We start from the raw sequence: 20,465 nt of genomic DNA, 5'->3' as shown, positions 1-20,465 counted from the left end.
ACTTGTGTGTCATATACTCCAGTGTGGCTGGAGCATAAGTTGCATTGGGACAGTTTAAAGGATATGATACTAGAAAGATAGAACCTTAAATGCCAGTTAATGAATTTGGACTTTATTCTGTATGCATAGTCATGGGAAGTGTTTTAAAGGATTCTGGCATAATCTGGTTTCCATTTTGCAGAGAAAATTTTGGAGTAATATTAAAGATGAATTAAAGGGAAAGGATATGGGATATAAACAGTCAGTTAAGAGTTCACTACAGTTATTCAGATGAGAGATAATGAGTGTATGAAATTCACAGGCAGTGTAAATGGAAAGGAACAAATATTTTGTAAATATGATAGACAGAAATTAGTGACTAATTACATATAGGGCATCAGGAGCAATAGAGAAGAATGACCCAAAAACTTCAGCTATGACCTAGGGGAATACAGGAGGAGGACAAGGAGGAGCAGGTTTGATTTGGAAAGGTGAGATTGGATGTGTTTGTTATGAGATTACTGTAGAACACTAGGCATTCAGAACAATGAAACTGGAGTTCAAGAGAGAATTCAGAGTAAGAGATATAGATCTGACAGCCATCAGCATTTATAGAATAGTTTAAACTATGACCTGAGCCACATTGCTCAGCGAGAACATATAGAATTGAGGAGAGGATATAATGCAGGGGAAAGATGGGTTTTAAGAAGCTGGTAAAGAAAAGAAGCAGATAAAGGGACCATGTAGTTGGGCTATGGATGTCCTGATCAGCCTAAAGGAAAACTAGGATATAGTGCTGCTGAGGAACTGAAAGAAGAGAATGCGAAGAAACAAAAGGAATGAGAAGAGAGAAATTGAGAAAGATTGAGAGAGAAATTGCGAGACTTAACAGTGACTGAGAAACAGATTGCTAGGAAGATCAAGAGAATGAGCGAGAGAAATATATGTATGCATAAATACAGAGTTAGAGCCAGAACTTTAAGAGGAAATAAAACTGATAGAGCAAATTTTCAGAAGAGACCATACAGGGGAGATGGAGTTAAAAGCATAGATAAGGGAAGATTCTTAGAAAATTAGGAGGACATTTCTTTCTCTGATGCAGAAGAGAGTAAGAATAGAGAAAATACTTTTTGAAGGATATATAGGTAAGGGAAGTTGAGAGTTCAGATCTGATGATCTTGATTTCTGTAAGAATAAGGGGAAAAGTCCCCCATGACCAAGAGAGTATGCTGGCCTGAGTGAAGTAGGGCTGAGTAAAAGCATAAATGTTAGATTTTTAAAGACCAAGAGTTGTTAAAAAAAAATTATAACTCTACAGTAGAACCAATTAGCAAGAATGTGTGGGTTTTCTCTTGCTTTCAGCTGCCTGTGAGTTTGAAGAGTTAAATAAAAAAATAAAAAAGGGAAGATTGTAAGGTTATGAATTGGCAGATCCAATGTGGTAACAGGTCGGAGGCCTTTTAGGCCTGTGATTACTGATGAGGGTCAGGTAGGCATGTCAGGCTAGTCAAGAAGGGGCTGATCAAGTAGAATGTGATTGGAGGTTTCATTGAGGTTGAAAAGCAGATTTAGTGGGAGTGAAAAAGTATATTTTAAAGCCTAATTATAAGATTAGAGTCTTGCAGATTTAAAGAGAGAGTCTATTATGGCTTAACTAATTTTTATAACTAAAAAGTAATGTTGAGTAAAACATGAAAAGAATCCTTAAATGCCCATGAAGTGTGTGTGCCCATGAAGAGTTGCAAAATCTTTTAAGGACTTTTAAGGAGTAAAATCAGAAAAACTGAAGCTGAAATGAAATGTTCTTTCTGTCTCGTGTGTGTATGTATATGCATGTTTGTGCATGTTAGTCTCTCAGTCATGTCCAACTCTTTGTGACCCATTGGACTGTAGTCTGCCAGGCTCCCCTGTCCATGGAATTCTCCAGGCAAGAATACTGGAGTGGGTTGCCATTCCCTTCTCCAGTATGTATGTATGTATATGTATATGTGTGTGTGTATAGTGTTTATATATGTACAAATTTATATACATATTGTTATACATATATTAATGGGCTTCCCAGGTGGTGCTAGTGGTAAGGAACCCACCTGCTAATGCAGCAGACATAAGGGACGTGGGTTTGATCCCTGAATCAAGAAGATCCCCTGGAGGAGGGCATGGCAACCCACTGCAGTATTCTTGCCTGGACAGTCCCATGGACAGAGGAGCCTGGTGAACTACAGTCCATAGGGTTACAAAGAGTCGGACATGACTGAAATGACTTAACATGCATGAATATATTAATGTTTATTATATGTGGTATATATTATATATTTTTCAGCCTATTTGAAACAAGAAAAGCTTGAAAAAATGGATGAATCCATGTTTAACTGCAAAGGAAAAGATTGAATGAGGAAGGTCTGGCTTGCTAATTATGAACGCTTTAACTTTTTTATACCTCACTAAATGCTGCATTCAGAGAAGGTGATGGCACCCCACTCCAGTACTCTTGCCTGGAAAATCCCATGGACGGAGGAGCCTGGTAGGCTGCAGTCAGTCCATGGGGTCGCTAAGAGTCAGACACAACTGAGCGACCTCATTTTCACTTTCATGCTTTAGAGAAGGAAATGGCAACCCACTCCAGTGTTCTTGCCTGGAGAATCTCAGGGACAGGGGAGCCTGGTGGGCTGCTGTCTATGGGGTCACCCAGATTTGGACAAGACTGAAGTGACTTAGCAGCAGCAGCAGCAAATGCTGCATTAACTTAAAATGTGAATAAATTTTCCTTATCAATATGAAAAACCTGCCATTAACTCTACCCTTCATTGTATTTACTATTAACTCTATCTCTCATCCTCTATCCAGTCCCTAGTTTTGGCTGGTTCTGCATCAGAAATATCTTCTTAAATTGATCTTTATACCTCTCTGTGTTGACATGTTGACTTCGTGTTCACATAAAATTCACAAATGTTGTCTTGTGAATTTTGCTGATCTTTACTGCATATTAAAAGGTATAAAAGTTCTCTTTGAAAAGGGATAGTGTTATAGTTAGGATTGCTATCATAGTTTCCATATTCAGAAAGTTAGAAAGCACGTTGTAAAGAGTTAACTTTGTCCTATGCCAGTGAACCCAACTTTGATCAAACTAAACTCAAGTCCTCAGCTCTGAGAGGGCATTTGTTCTCAGTGTTTTCTGCTTGATTTCCCTCAGTTGAAATGAAATGGATGAATAATTTTAATTTGTCTTTTTTGCATTCAAATATAAAAAGTCATTGAGTGTTAGTTGAAAATTTATGAAGTGACAGTCTTGTTAATAAAGATAAATGAGATGGCTTGTTTTATTAATATTAATGTTGCACATAATGTAGCTCTGCTAAATAAATATAGGGTTACATTTTGCAAATTTTGCAAACTAAAAAAAAATCTATAGCATTTGTAGAGCTTAAGGCCAAGTTGTGATCTTCAGGTGCATTTTATTTGTGGGTAAATTTAAAAAATTGGAAGATCACTTGAATTTATTTTAAATGTTTCTAAGAAAATATTGTTACAGATTTAATGATTTCCAGTATTTGTAGTGATGTCTCAATCATCATACTTAAACAATGAGGACTAATGTAAAACATATAGATGTCTGGTAAATGAAAGGCAGAATCCTCCATGCTTTAATATAAGTCAGTCCCATCATTATGAACTCCATAGGGGAGTCACATGTTCTGGCTACAGTGAAATGCTTATAGCCTCAAAGAAAAAGTCAGGCCCAGATTTTCTGTGGAAGATGGGTACTGAATTAATAGGGGAAAATGGGAAAGGAGAAAGTCTTGGGCATGTCTTCATTTCACTCATTTATTCTTTAAATATTTGTGAGTGCCTATTATGAGATGGTTGGTCCATTACCAACTCAATGGACATGAATCTGAGCAAACTCTGGGAGACAGTGAAGGACAAGGAAGCCTGGTGTGCTACAGTCCATGGTGTTGCAAAGAGTTGGACACGACTTAACAACTGAGCAGCAACAACGACAAAAATTATGTACCAGGTCTATGATGGGTCCTGTGAATAAGACAGTTCTTGCCCTCATGGCTGTTCATCCCTTTACTTCTCAGATGGGGTGCTCATGTGCTTCAATGATATTTTTGCTTCTCTTGGAATTTGGCTGAATCCTTCTGGTCAAAGTCCTAACTTAGTAAAGATGATTAAGATGTTGAGGTAGAGAGAAGGGAGGCAAGTTATTGCTGAACAAAAATGATGTGAAAAGCTTAGGTATTCTCTCCTTAACCTCTTTCCCTTTTGACTGCATGCCTAAGCTTTCACAATGGATTAGCAAGTGGAATGTGTGGGGTAGGCAGCACAGGACTCGATTTCAAGTTTTTTCATGATTATTTTGGAAAGTGATAGAAATTAGAAGCCCAGTTTGGCTACACCAGAGGTAGTTCACTTCAGTTCAGTCGCTCAGTCGTGTCCGATGCTTTGCGACCCCATGAATCGCAGCACACCAGGCCTCCCTGTCCATCACCAACTCCCGGAGTTTACCCAAACTCATGTCCATAGAGTCGGTGATGCCATCCAACCATCTCATCCTCTGTCATCCCCTTCTCCTCCTGCCCCCAATCCCTCCCAGCATCAGGGTCTTTTCCAATGAGTCAAGTCTTCGCATGAGGTGGCCAAAGTACTGGAGTTTCAGCTTTAGCATCAGTCCTTCCAAAGAACACCCAAGACTGATCTCCTTTAGGATGGACTGGTTGGATCTCCTTGCAGTCCAAGGGACTCTCAAGAGTCTTCTTCAACACCACAGTTCTAAAGCATCAATTCTTCGGCACTCAGCTTTCTTCACAGTCCAACTCTCACATCCATACATGACCACTGGAAAAACCATAGCCTTGACTAGATGGACCTTTGTTGGCAAAGTAATGTCTCTGCTTTTGAATATGCTATCTAGGTTGGTCATAACTTTCCTTCCAAGGAGTAAGCGTCTTTTAATTTCATGGCTGCAATCACCATCTGCAGTGATTTTGGAGCCCCCAAAAATAAAGTCTGACACTGTTTCCACTGTTTCCCCATCTATTTCCCATGAAGTGATGGGACCAGGTGCCATGATCTTCGTTTTCTGAATGTTGAGCTTTAAGCCAACTTTTTCACTCTCCTCTTTCACTTTCATCAAGAGGCTTTTTAGTTCCTCTTCACTTTCTGCCATAAGGGTGGTGTCATCTGCATATCTGAGGTTATTGATATTTCTCCCGGCAATCTTGATTCCAGCTTGTGCTTCTTCCAACCCAGCATTTCCCATGATGTACTCTGCATAGAAGTTATATAAGCAGGGTGACAATATACAGCCTTGACGTACTCCTTTTCCTATTTGGAACCAGTCTGTTGTTCCATGTCCAGTTCTAACTGTTGCTTCCTGACCTGCATATAGGTTTCTCAAGAGGCAGATCAGGTGGTCTGGTATTCCCATCTCTTTCAGAATTTTCCACAGTTTATTGTGATCCACAAAGTCAAAGGCTTTGGCATAGTCAATAAAGCAGAAATAGATGTTTTTCTGGAACTCTCTTGCTTTTTCCATGATCCAGAGGATGTTGGCAATTTGATCTGTGGTTCCTCTGCCTTTTCTAAAACCAGCTTCACACCAGAGGTAGAGGTGACATTTATTCCAGACTATTTTTTTTTCTCATTTTAGTTTTATGGTGTAAGCTGTGATTATGAATGTAACTGTATTATTCAGTGTTTACATTTTACATATCAAAACAAGTATTAATGTATTGAATATAAGAGGGGGAAATGTAAAAACTGAGCTACATCTTTAGGTTTATTGGAAGGTTAGCTTTCCTAACTTATGATTCAGGATCACTAACAATGCTAATGACTTTGACCAAAAGTTATCAGAATGATCCTCAGACATCATGTACATTTGGATTTAGTATCATACCTTTCTGTACTTCAATAGGGATCAAAACTATTTCAAAATCATTCTGTTTTGAGAAATTTAGTTTCTTCTTGCTCTTTTAAATGAAAGGATTTGCATTATGACTCAGAATTACTCAGTGTCAATAAGACATCAGAAATGTCTCTGACGAACTTATGGTTACCAGGAGGGAAGATTGAGGGGGAAGGATAGATTTGGAGATGGGGCTTGACGTATACACGCTGCTGCTGCTGCTGCTAAGTCGCTTCAGTCTTGTCCGACTCTGTGCGACCCCATGGACAGCAGCCTACCAGGCTCCCCCGTCCCTGGGATTCTCCAGGCAAGAGTACTGGAGTAGGGTGCCATTGCCTTCTCCGCATATACACACTATTATATATAAAATAGATAACCAAAAAGGACCTACTGGATAGCACAGGGAACTCTACTCATTATTTTGTAATAACCTAAATGTGAAAAGAATCTGAAAAAGAATAGATACATATATATGTATAACAAAATCACTTTGCTGGACACCAGGAACTAACACAACATTGTTAATCAGCTATGCTCCAATATAAAATGAAAACAAATGAAAGATCTCTGAAAAATAAAAATATATAACTTATCCATATGTTTTTTTGAGACATCTAGGTATTTAATTTGATGGTCTAGGAAAATTAACCTCTAGATTGACTATTTTTCCCAAATCTGCAAATGATGTTTTAGATAATGTAAAGGGAGAAGAAGTAAATGGTATTTTAGTCTGTTTTCCAAGAAGGTTTATGCCTTTGTTTTTGGGTTTTTTCTTCATGGAATTAATCATCACAGTATTAGAAGAATTCTTATTTCACAATGTTGCATCCCTTTGCTTTGTGTAGAGAATAGTTAATTTCTCTTTGACAGAATTTCAAATTTCTAATATGCCTATGTTAGCATGTAGGTATTTTGGTGATAGGTACTTTAAAGAAAGTTACAAATGGTTGCACTACATTTACCTAGTAGCTAACATTAGTTTCCATGGCAGAAGATATATAAGCTGTTGTCAGTCCTGACAATATAGAAATAAGATCAGCTTTGTTCAAGAAAGTTTTCATTTAGGTTAATAATATTAGAGTAAAATCCCAGCTGAGTCTATATCAGGAAAGCTTTCATGCTCTGATATCATTATACATTCAGAAATAACAACCTTTCCTTTAAATATAATTAGAGAGAATCTGTTTGAGACTGAATAAAAAAATATATTGGAATACTGTGTACAGTGGAGATACGTACTCTTGCTCTATTGGGAATCCATTTATCTCTGACTCTGAAACTAATCATATTATTAATAGTCATACACACTCTGGGAAACTTGAAAAACAATCAGTTTGTTCAGTTCCAGAAGGACCCTCTGAGATACCTTCTCTTGCCTGAAAAACCCTGTTTGACTCTCTTTCTGAGATGATTATTTTCTACATTTTTTGCATGTGTATGTATCCCAGGATGATGCTTCATACTTGAACTATCTTCAGTATTCATATTCTTTTATCTAATTTTTTTTCTCCTTTGGTAGACCCTGTCAAGTATTATTGATCCTTAACAGATATTTCCTTGGCAGTTCGGGGACCTACATATTATTTCCAAAGGGCTCTAGCATACCATTGGTCTGGAGAATCCAAACTGCTACTGCTATTTCCTTTATATAAGTTTGTTCATAACTGTGTTTGGGCACCATACACTTATACCAGTATACTTAAGATAGGTTAGGTTTTCAGATAGCACTTCTGACCCATGTTAGAGTGACCTGAAGCCTTATGGTTATAGCTATACCAAATGAGGTGGCTAGAAATGTGGAGACGTCATACTCAAGTAGAACTGCAGACCAGGCTTGACTGTCCATGCCAAGGGAAAGAGGCCATGTTGTATAGGAGTGGGGTTTTACAGTGATTTTTTTCTTGAAGAAGTGCAACCATCTTTTTAACTGAAATCCTGTGTGGAACTCCAATATCTAAAATAACTAAGAAAATGCACTTGCCCAGATTAGAGTAGTCTTTCATCTACTCTGTCTTCTGCCTGGCTTCCTCATCATCCCATACCTCTCTGGAGTCCTACGTGCTCTGAGGAATGAGACTGAAATCCACTGGAACAATAGTAACATTTTTTTAATATTTATTTTTATTTATTTGGTTGTACCAGGCCCTAGTTATGGCATGCAGACCCTTAATTGTGGCATATGAGATCTAGTTTCTTGACCAGGGACCAAACCTGGGCCCCCTGTATTGGGAGCATGGAGTCTTAACCACTGGACCATTAGGGAAGTCCCAAGAAAATTTTTTTGAAAAGCATTGATCGTTGACGTTTGAATATTTATTTATTTATTTTACATTTTAAAATTGGAGTGTTGACCATTTAGGGATGTCATATTAAGTCACATAAGAATTATAGTCCTACTATACAAATTGGCCCCACAGACCTGAAGAGGAACTAAAAAGCCTCTTGATGAAAGTGAAAGAGGAGAGTGAAAAAGTTGACTTAAAGCTCAACATTCAGAAAATGAAGATCATGGCATCCGGTCCCATCACTTCATGGGAAATAGATGGGGAAACAGTGGAAACTGTGGCTGACTTTATTTTTGGGGGCTCCAAAATCACTGCAGATGGTGATTGCAGCCATGAAATTAAAAGACGCTTACTCCTTGGAAGGAAAGTTATGACCAACCTAGATAGCATATTCAAAAGCAGAGACATTACTTTGTCAACAAAAGTCCATCTAGTCAAGGCTGTGGTTTTTCCAGTGGTCATGTATGGATGTGAGAGTTGGACTGTGAAGAAAGCTGAGCACCGAAGAATTGATGCTTTTGAACTGTGGTGTTGGAGAAGACTCTTGAGAGTCCCTTGGACTGCAAGGAGATCCAACCAGTCCATTCTAAAGGAGACCGGTCCTGGGTGTTCTTTGGAAGGACTGATGCTAAAGTTGAAACTCCAATACTTTGGCCACCTCATGCGAAGAGTTGACTCATTGGAAAAGACTCTGATGCTGGGAGGGATTGGGGGCAGGAGGAGAAGGGGATGACAGAGGATGAGATGGCTGGATGGCATCACCGACTCAATGGATGTGAGTCTGAGTGAACTCCGGGAGCTGGTGATGGACAGGGAGGCCTGGCGTGCTGCGATTCATGGGGTCACAAAGAGTTGGACATGACTGAGCAACTGAAGTGAATTGATACAAATTGGAATCAGGAAGAATTGCAAATCTGTCCATCTTTACCATTTTAACAAAAGTCTAAGTAAATATATGATATATGATGGAGTTTCATGTAATTTGAAAGCTGAATTCCATACCTACCTCCATATCCACCCACTGGCAGGAGGGAAATTAATTTGTTGAGCATCTCCTGTCTGGCAGGTACCCTGCCATATGTATGGTATTCTCTAATTTAATTCTCACAACAACCCTGGAGATAGCGATTATTCCTGTTTTACAAATAATGAAAATTTGGCTTGTAGAGATAAAGAAACTTATCTAAGTTTGCACAGCTAGGAAGAGAAGAATCTGGATTCTGAACCCTAAACTGGCTGGCTTACACCATGCTCATACCCTTTCCCCAGTGTTATGTTACCTTCCCAAGTAATATAATGAGGGGAGGCAGTGATATCATGAGAGGTAAATTCAAAAGAGTTAGGAAAATCTGCATAAAGATGCCTCTGACCACAAATGTGGTCTTTTTCATTTACTACTTATATTTTACTATGTTAGTACCTCTTCCTTTCATTTGCAATATATTTAGTATCTTCTTCCGCCTACACCCATCTTGTTCTCCCATGCCTCTCTCCTCCTTTCTCTTTTCCCTTCTGTCTATAGAGAGAGAGTTGCACAGTCTTAAGAGGGCTGGGTCCTCCTTTCCTCTAATCAAGATTCTTTTTGGTTACAAAAAAAAATGGAAATTCACTTAAGATAGTAAAATTGGGAGGTTATTGAGAAAACATACAGATAGCTCACAGAATGCAACAGCAAGACATGACTACTATTATCAGAAACTTAGGTGTCTATTTCTACCTCTCTGTGAGTGCATAGTTGTTCTTATGCCTGCTTCTTTTTCTTGGATTCTAACTAAATATCTGCTCTTTCCCCCTTCATACCTATACTCCCCTTAATTGGCTACCTCTTCTTAGTCATCTGAAGCATTGGTCACTCTGGATGTCCAGACTAACTTGGACCTTTCATCCATATGTCTAAGTTTAACCTCCTGATGGCTTATGATTAGCTTGGTCCAGCTCAGGAAAAGTCTCTCTTTCTAGCATTAGGTGTTCATCAGTGGTCCAGTCAGCTATATTGGTGTAGCAGCCCACAGGTTCAGATATAGTCCCTTCAGTAGAGGTTCTAGGTATGGCCTGAACCCCAAGACTTGTCAAGTATACTTTCCTCTATGTTTTACTTTGTTCCCAGGTGCAAAGTACTTTACTTTACTCTCCTCCCTTGTAGCCTCTGGCCTAGGAAAGAGGGACCCTGGTAGCTAGCCGGACTTTGTCCTACAAATGAGATCAGATTGTTCCATCCAGGACTTGTAGTGGGAGATGTGTTTAGTTCAGCTGGACTTGGGCATCCCAGAGTGTGGCAGAGGGCTCAGAAACCTTTGTAGGAAAACAAATGGAAAAATGTTCTTGGGTATTTGTTTTTCCTTGGAGTCAATCCTTACAAAACGACTTTTTGAATTAGAATGAACAACATAAAAAGCCTTTACCATGTGGAAGAGTTGGTATACACATGGGTAAGAAACATGAATGCAATCTACCTTGCCTGAGGTTTTCCTACCTGTGTAAATAGTAGGAAACATATTTCTATATATAAATTGTACTGGATGCTTTGTTTCTCATAGGTTCATCCATACTTGAAAGAGAAGTGTATATGATGTTGCTGCCATTTAAGGCCCAGGACTTCAAAGAGCATCGTCAAACTACACTGCAGCCCTTTTATACTCGTGTGTGTGTGTGTGTGTGTGTGTGTGTGTCTGTGTTGAGAATGGAGAATTACAGTGTGAGGTGGGAGTAATGCTTGCAATATAGGCTAATAAGGTTATAGGAAAGTTTGGCCTTAGGAGTTATGATTTGAGTAGATGATAACGGTCGTGATATATAAGGACTTGGTTAAGAGAATTCTAGGGCAATGAGTCTAGTCTTGATGTATCATATTGTGAGGTTGCAACTCTGATTTTCTAAAAAGATTAAAAAAGTTTCCTTGGTACTCCTCAGGCATCTTTCATTATGAATATTTAACTGAGGAGGTGAAGAAGAAGGTCATAATCAACAGCTCCTCAAACTTGGCTGCATATCACTTTCAGATTTGAGGGTTTTTCCTGGAAGTGCTTTGCTTCTACCTCTTGCCTCTTCCCAGTGTCAGCAGGTTTAGCAGCAGCTTAGGGAGGGCTCACCACTCTGTGGTTGCTCAAGCTTTTCTTCCTCAGGGCCTTTGTATATGATGAGTCTCCTAAACTTCATGGATAATGATGACTTGTCACTTCAGGGAGGCCCTCCCCAACTATCCTGTCTAAAACATCCCTCCTATTATCTCACTTAACAGTCTGTTTTATTTTCTGCATTTTACTTATCACAACCTACACTTATCTTGTTTAATCATTTTATGCTTTACTGAATGTTTCCCATCAGACTGTATCTATGTCAGTCACCATTGGTATCCCCAGTGCTTTACACAGCGTTTTGCACATAAAAGGTGTTCAGTAAGTATTTGATAGATGGATAAATGAAGAGAGCAGCGGAACATTATCACCCATGATTACAAAGGAGCCACATAAGCCATTGTTTCACTTTAGAAAACATGTACGAAATGTATTGCCACACTGGCTGTGTCTCTGATATTCACTTGGTTAGCATTGGTGTCATCCATGCAGAAAGGGATGAGGGATTTGAGCAAATCATATATATGGAAAGTCCTCACATCTGCCTTTTGAAAATGATATTTATCAAAGTTTATTATAAATATAGAAAAGCCCCCTTATTATAACTGTGCAGGCCAATGATTTTTCATACATTGAATGCACCCATGTAGTCAATACACAGATCAAGAAACTGAATATCCCTAGTACCCTGGAAGCTCCCTTCATGCCTTCTTCTAGTTACTATCCCTTCAAGGTTAACCACCATCTTGTCTTCTAACATCATACATTAGTTTTATCATAGTTTGTACTCTTTCAATATTGTGTTTGTGAGATTCATCCATCAGCCATATTCTTGCATGTCCACACTTAAGCTTTTTAAATGAGTAGAGATGAATCCCAAGACACAATGAGAAGCCAAGGTAATGGGAGAAGGAGGTTACTCATATAGAGTGAAGATTGGAGATTTATGTGCTGAAGTGAGCCATGTTCCATTCAATTCATTTTGCCCTCTTTGCTTCCTCTAGCCTTCCTTCCCAAATCTTAAACATGTAGCTTACAGATATCTTCCCTTGGGAAAAACACTTACTGATCCACTGAAATCCATCTCTGCTACTGCAAAATAAAGAAATAAAAAATCTTTTGAGCCCATGCTTTCTCCCTGAGGTGTGTCCATAGTGCCATTTTTTTTATACCAGGGGCAGCATTTAATTATTGATTCTTAATGCACATGTCTTGAAGGTGTTTATTAAACTGAGTTTAGGAACATTGTTCTTTCCATCTCAGTGCATGAGATTATGAGAAGATCTATTGGAGGGGCAATGAAAAAAACTGATTGAGTTTCTGGACTTTTAACACAGAGACAGATAAAAATAGGATACTATGTGTGATTTAAAATTGGCAAGGACAGGCTTTCAGCATGAAGAAATCTCTTTGAGCTATTAATCATGAGTTATATGTTTTTGTGACAGTGAAAGGTAGAAGCTTTAATTAAACACACCTTAATAACCTTCTCTTAGAAAAATTAAAAAAAAAATAAATGTGGCATCAAATAATCTATGGAAGGTGGGGAGTAACTCTTCTAGAGTCCAATATAATGAGGAAGCACTCCCTGACAGAGAAGGTTGCCAAACACTTGCACAAATTACTAAAGAAAGCTGGGGAATCAGTGGCCATCTGTTCAGCGTGATTCTCAGGCAAATGTGCCTGGAGGCAGGGGGCTGGTTGACATGATCTTAGAAGGGAAAGGCCTTTTGCTTTACATTTGATGATTATTGGAGACTTTTCAAGCCTTAAAAATGCCTTAAAACTTAAGGAATGAAATAAGATGTGCCTTTGGCTCATGTGGCATATGTGTCTCCCTTTCGAACATTTTGAGACTTTATGCCAGAGACTACTTGGAGGCAAAAGACACCATTTATTTTCCTTTTTCTACTCTTAGCACCACACATTAACAAAAGTTATTGTGCTGTTGCTTGGGTAAAGAGCTATTATTTACTGGGCCTCATTTTAAAATGTTTTTATTGCTTTTTAAAGTGGTCAAAATGACACTTTTAAAACCCACAGTTTTGTGTGACCTGCATATTGAACCAGCCCAGACACCACTTGAAAGGTCTTTGCAGGCCACTATGGCTCCATACACAATAATAATCAATACCACTTAGACTACTTATTGGGTGTATACTAGGTGCCAGGAACTGCTAGGCACTTTACATATATTATCTCATTTAATTCTCTCAATGATCTGGCAAGGCAGGTATCATTATTACTTCACTTATAATGAGGGAAATATGTCTTGGCCATGTCAGATAACTAGCCCTCAGTCACATAGCTAGTTGTTCTAAACACTGAATTATGAACTCAGGTCTCTTTGACTCCAAAGCCCACAGTTCTTTTCTGTATTACACTTTCCTAATACTTTGAGAACCCTGGTGTATTTAAAATAAGGCTCTGAAACAAATACCACTTCTGATTTGGATATATTTCTAGGTTCAACTGATTTGTTTCCTAGTCGTTTTTGACATATTGGTAAGATTGAGTTTCAGAATTGGAGAGTCCTAGGTTTGAAGTTTGAAGTCTTCCTCTTCTACCCATCACCTATGTGACCTGCAGCAAGTTAATTAACCTCTATAAACTTCAGGTTCCTCTTCTGTGAAGTAAATCAAATAAAAGAACCAACCTCACAGAGCTATTTTAAGGGTTAAATGAAATGATATAAGTGAAAGCATATATCAAAATAATAAAGAGCAGATAGTGAATTTTCTAGAAATATTAATAACAATGATACAAGAATGGATTTTGAACTTATGGAACCTTGACAGTCTCTCTTCCCCTGCTCAATAGTTAACTTGATTATCTCCTTCAGAAGGCTTTCCAGTTCCAACAGGGCAAGAAAATGTTGCCTACCACTGAGAATTTAGGTTTATCAATTGAATGGAGGCTGTCATAACAAAAGAATCTTGTTTCTCAAACTTAAACTTCTTAGCAGCCTATCTTCCCATTCTTAAGGTCTGAAGAATAACTACAAAAATATAAACTAACCTCAATCAAATTAAATCATAGTGTTCTAGCACCATAAATCTTTAAAATGTTTTATGAGTAGAATTCATGCCTATTTACCTGGCTCTTTCCCTGGTGGCTCAGCGGTAAAGAATCTGCCTGCCAATGCAGGAGATGCAGGTTTGATCCCTGGGTCAGGAAGATGCCCTGGAGAAGGAAGTGGTAACCTACTCCAGTATTCTTACAAGGGAAATTCCATGGACATAGGAGCCTGGTGGACTATAGTCCATGGGGTCACAAAAAAGAGTTGGACATGACTGAGTGACTAAACAACAACATGAGTCTCATATATTGCAAAATAAAGATTGGGACACATGGCCTAAGCAAGAATTTTTTTTTCTGATTTGTAGTCTTATTTATAGGCTAAGATTTATGCAGACATACAAATTAAACTGCATTTATGCATTTTATGCATCGCTCTTATGGGGGGAAATATAGGAATTCCATAGAGTTGAACTCTCCCCAAAATCAGGTGCTGCTCCACCTCCCTCTTTGGGGTGAAAGCTCATCAATGATCTTTTGAATCTCCTTGAAAAGTAGAAGGTGATTAGCATCTATTACAATGTTAATAACTTCATTCTAGAGTTTCCTTGGATTTCTCTTATATACCTTCACTTGTAGAACTCTTATTAATACAGTGCTCAGTTTACAGAAACAAATGTTTTGCCTAATTTTGAGTGTTGGTAACGGTAATGCATATTCAGGGAAGGAAAAAAGATAATTAGCCCCAGGGTTTGATAGACATTATTTAGTAGTTATGCAGGTAATCTAAAATCCTGCATATAATCAATTAATTAGCAGTATAATGAGAACTTTAATTTTCAAACTTCCTATCTAGTGTCTTTCAATCATTGCTGCAAAACATTTGAGAGCCAACAACGCAGAAGTTGCTTTATAGGCCTGTGTTAGAAATGGTCAGATCCCCAGTAACCTAAAACAAATCACACATGTAGAATGATCTTTTTACTCTGAGCGGTGTATAATTTAGGCTTTGAAAAAATTGTATTAAGGAGTAAATCTAGCAACTTTCAGTGATTGAAAAAAAAGCAATTATTGCAAAAACAATTTGCAATCCTGTTCATAGAATACTCACCCAATGCCATGTTTTCTCCTGAGTTTTCCAAGGAAATTGTAGTAACAAGTGAATCTAGATAAAGGATGTTGAAGGCCATGGGGGTTAGTAAGAGTCTTGTTTGTTTTCTGTAGGTCTTTATGTGGCTTTTGCTATTCAGGGTCTTCTCTGCTTCTCCTCCCTCATCCTCTTTCCTCTTCTACTTTGTTCTTAAAGAGATTGCCCTATTAGTTGAGGGTGATTCATTTCTACTAGTGGTGAAAAGGCATTTTCTTCCACCACTCTGAGGTAGTATTAATCTGCTAGGCCTTCATAAATTTCATTGTGAAGGGACTTAATTTGTTTCCATTATGAGAACTTTTGAGCACATTCAGTTATCATAATCAAAAAGCACTTAACTGCATGTGTGCTATGCCAAGAGAATTACAGAGACGCATTTTCTGCCCTCTGAGTGTTCCAGTTGAAAAGTAAGTGCAGGTTTTGTGGATCACTGTACAGAAGGACAGGATGATGCCTGATCTTGCTGAGCAAACTTGAGGTCAGAGTGTCTGTCCAGACCAGAGGGCCTGTCTCACAACTGGGAATTTCAGGGCAGCTGGGAGGCAATACAAGAAGTCCAGCCATGGTAAGGACACACATGGAAGCATGGTTACTTTGTGTAGACGGGAGAAAGAACTGCATCCAGAAAATCAAGCACAGCCAAAGGGTATAGGCAGGATTGGAATCCAAGCATGTTCATGTCAGACAAGAAGAAACAGGTGGTAGAGCTTCGACCCAGATTCAAAACAGATGGACCTGTCTACTTAATAACACAGCCATAGTGGGAATCTATTTTCCTTCCTTTGCCTTAATTTAAACAACTTTTCTGATATATTTGGTTTAAGAATACTGGTTTGGGCTACTTCCTGAGGTGAAGCAGTTAACTATTGATGCTAGAATTGCAACACAAACTGGAATCCTGGAGTGAGCTCTTATTATTTTCCCTTTGAGGCCATATAAATATGAATAATCATTCATTTGAAGATCAGATGATATCTAGTGTCTCTGAGCTTCAGTGTATCTGGATCTTTTCTTAGAATTCCTTCTTTCTTGGCAATGAAATACAGAATATAGACTGACTTCCATCAAAACAGCTTTTAACATTTAAAACAGAGGAAAACAATTGGTGTCTGAATAGAACTTTTTCTCCATTTCTTAGTCCCTAAGGACAGTAGCTTTCCCAGAAAGGGATCTTAGATTATGGTAAATTCCAATGAATCTGGTAAATACAGTGTTAAGTACCAAATTAGTCCCTGTTTGCAACTTAAAAAAAAAAATTATTTATTTTAAAATATTTACCTTGTACCTCTAGTCGTCATTTAGTTTGATGCACATTGGCTACTACACTGGTTTCAACTCAGGCAGTGGTATTCCTTCTTTATAGCGTCGACTGTGATTTGGTAAACAGATACCAGTGCCCTTTCTGGAATAAGCCCTTGGGCGAGTGAGAGAGGAAGGAGTCAAGGTCCTTAAGGGATTCTTGACAAGCTGCTAATTACTTTCGTTAGCATTATGCCACTGTACTGAACGACTTAGCAACAAATGCCATTGTACGTGCATTAAGGATTATCTTGACGTGGAAGCAATGAACCAGAGAATATCACTTGGAACCCTGACGGCAGGAGTAAGGGGTTGAAAAAACTGTCCTAAAGAATTCTGGAGCAGTAAGTCCAAGAAAGAGGAGGGCTCCGTTTAAGTCTGACAAAAAGAAGTTCTCATAATTCTTGCTTGTTTCTTTATTGTGTGTCTGCCTAGTCCCCTCTATAATGAAAGCTCCATGGGGGCAAGGACTTTGTTTTTTCCACTACTGCATTCCCACCACCCAGAATAGTGACTGGTACATACGGATGCTCAACATATGTTTACTGAATGAATGGATCAAAGACCATAAACAAATGAATATAGTCACTCTTAAAACTTGAATTTGAATGACCTTTTTAGAAAAATATTTCAATTAAGTATGATCAAGGTAAATATTTTATAGTATACATGTTCTATTTTAATTTTCCAGAATAATAAAAATACATAATACTGTCTCAGCTAAGGAGACTGATCTTCATGTTGACACTTGATGGTATCTAAAGTAATTAATTTTAAAGTAGTTATGCCAAATTTGTTAGCTTATTCTTGAATCATTAATGAAGATAATGAACCTTGTCATTGATGACAGTACAATTTACTAGCATTTTGTTATTTGATTTCAGTTTTTATTTCTGTTTTGAGCAGTTGTGTAATATTTTCTGGTGTCTCTGCTTATAATGACATCAGTTGTATTTGATCAGGACCCATCCTTATGATTTTATTTAACCTTAATTATTTCCTTATCTCTAAATATAGCTAAATATAAGTAGGATTAAGGCTTCAACATAAGAATCTAGGGGGACACAAACATTGAGTCTATAACACACTCCAAGAGCATCACCACAATAATGCTTAGAGTAACTAACATTTTTTAAAATTTATTTTAGTCGAAGGATAATTGCTTTTCAGTATTGTGTTGGTTTCTACCAAATATAAACATGAGTCAGCCATAGGTTTACCCATGTCCCCTTCCACTTGTACATCTCTCCCACCCCCTCCCCATCCCATCCCTCTAGATTGTTACCAAGCCCTGGTTTGAGTTCCCTGAGTCATGGAGTCATGCAGCAAATTCCCATTGGCTATCTATTTTACGTATGGTAATGTATGTTTCCATGTTACTCTCTCCATACATCCCACCCTCTCCTTCCTCCCCACTAGCCGTGTCCATAAATCTGTTTTCTATGACTGTGTTTCCATTGGTATTCTGCAGATAGGTTCATCAGTAGCAACTAAGATTTATTAAGCACTTTTTTGGATGTACCAGGCACTGTAATAGACACTTTAAATGAATTATCTCATTGTAGTCATCAAATATTTTGGTGTCTTCTCACAATAAATATTTATTTGGCATTCACATCACAATTCCCTGAGGGCCAGTGAAAGGAACTCTTTTTCCATGTAATTATTCAAAACACAGACTCTTTCCATCTTGTGGCTCTCATTTCCTCTGAGTCCTAGGAGTCTAGCCAGTACATGATTAAAAAGAGTGAAGATTGCAAAAGGGAGGTTTTTAGGGCCTATGCATGAAAGTGGTACTTCACCACTTTTCAGTATCATGAACCTAATCACATGGCTATACCTAACAGTTGAGAAATAGAGTCTACCTGTGTTTTGAGGAAGAGGACAACAAGGAAATATAGATCTTGGTGAGCTTCAGCAGTCTCTAGCACACTCATTTGATTTTCATGGTAACCCACTGAGGTCAGTATCATCATTGTCCTTATTTTACCAATAAAGAAAGGAGAAGTAATTTGCTCAGAGTAACACAACTAGTAATTTGGAGTTGAACTCAGTCCAACTTCAGTGGTTTGCTTTTAAACACTATGCTGTTCTTTCTGAACTAGAGATAAAAGCATTATTTCATTACTATAGTGAATGTTTAAAATGTTTAAACCATCTATCAAAAATGTTTTAGCAAATTGCTATGTTTGCATAGATCAGTTTATTTAGTGTTAATTTGTTTTGCTAAGGAAGGAAAGATGAAAAAAAGGAAAGAAGGAAGGAAATAAAGGAAGGAGAGAGAGAGAGAACAAACAAGAATAACAAGCATTTGGTGAAGATTTTGGATGCTGTTTGTTGTATTCAATGTGTATTTATTAACAGAAGTTTATTCACTATCAGGGTCTTTTCTTCATTGGCATAAATTATAGAGTTATTTTGAATGTATTTAGGGTGTGATTGTGATAACAAAGTGTATGGAGTCTTTTGTCTGCTCTCCCCTCATAACTACCTCTTCAACAAAGGAGGTTGTACTCTCCAGAAAGACAATGCAAGCTCATCTCAGAATTTAAATCCATTTGTCCACATTGACTGCAAATTGAAAGGTCAAAGACTAGGATCCTGCTTCCCATTGAACTAAGGGGTTCCTGAAGTGATCCAAGACAGGAGGAATAGAGATTCCCCCTTTCCTTTTATCTAAGTGAATATAGCACTGAATATAAATGACAATAGGCTACCACTTATCCTCTGTGTCTGGAGTGACTTGCAGCCACTTGGATTGGACTTCCTTTTCTTTGTACCACATTAAATGGTGCATTGGTTAATTTGTGCTGTGCTGTGTGCTGTGCTCAGTCGTGTCTGATTCTTTGTGACCCCACTGAAGTGGGTTGCCATTTCCTACTCCAGGGGATCTTCCCGACCCAGGATTAAACCCACATCTCCTGTGTCTTTTTCACTGGCAGGCAGATTCTTTACCACTGTGCCACAATTTGTAATATTCAACAAACATCCTTTTTTTTTTTTCTATTCTTGAATTATAGTTGAGAGTTGTAAAGTGTTTAATTGAAATATAGTTGATTTGCAGCATTATGTTAGTTTCAGTTGTCTATTTTAATTTCAGTTGTACAACATAGTGATTCAAAACTTTTATAAAGTATTCTCCATTTAAAGTTATTATAAAATATTGTCTATATTCCCTGTGCTGTACAATATATTCTTGTGGCTTATTTACTTCATACATAGTAATTTATACTTGTTAATCCCTTACTCTATCTTGCCTCTCCCCACTTCCCTCTTCTCACTGGTAGCAATTAATTTGTTCTCTATATCCATGAATCTATTTCTATTTTTTAAATTCATTCATTTCCTTTTTTAGATTTCAAACATAAGTGAAAACACAGTGTTTGTCTTTATCTTATTTCACTGAGCATAATACCCTCCAAGTCCATCCATGTTGTTGCAAATGGCAAAATTTCCTTCTTTTTAAATAATGAATAGTATTCCATTTTATCTGTATCTGCCACATGTACTTTATCAGTTCATCTGTTGATGGACATTTGGGTTGCTTCCATATGTTGGCTATTGTAAATAATACTGCTGTGAACATTTGGGTGCATCTATCTTTTTGAATAAGTGTTTTCCTTTTTTCCAGATATATACCCAGGAGTGGTATAGTATATATCACTATATAGTATATAGTATATATCCAGTGGTATATACCTGGATTGTATAGTAGTTCTATTTTTAGTTTTTTGAGGAACTTCCATACT

At 37.9% G+C, this 20,465-nt stretch overlaps 1 protein-coding gene across 5 annotated transcripts in view; it reads left to right on the top strand.

Annotated features, from left to right (window-relative positions):
- Positions 1-20,465, top strand: part of TENM1 (teneurin transmembrane protein 1) — a 909,292-nt gene that overhangs the window by 64,600 nt on the left and 824,227 nt on the right. The gene's annotated exons all lie outside the window — the stretch shown is intronic.

Source organism: Bos indicus, chromosome X (assembly GCF_029378745.1).
Source record: "Bos indicus isolate NIAB-ARS_2022 breed Sahiwal x Tharparkar chromosome X, NIAB-ARS_B.indTharparkar_mat_pri_1.0, whole genome shotgun sequence".
In the NCBI taxonomy this organism is placed as follows: Eukaryota; Metazoa; Chordata; class Mammalia; order Artiodactyla; family Bovidae; genus Bos; species Bos indicus.
This window is presented reverse-complemented; position numbering and strand designations above follow the sequence as displayed.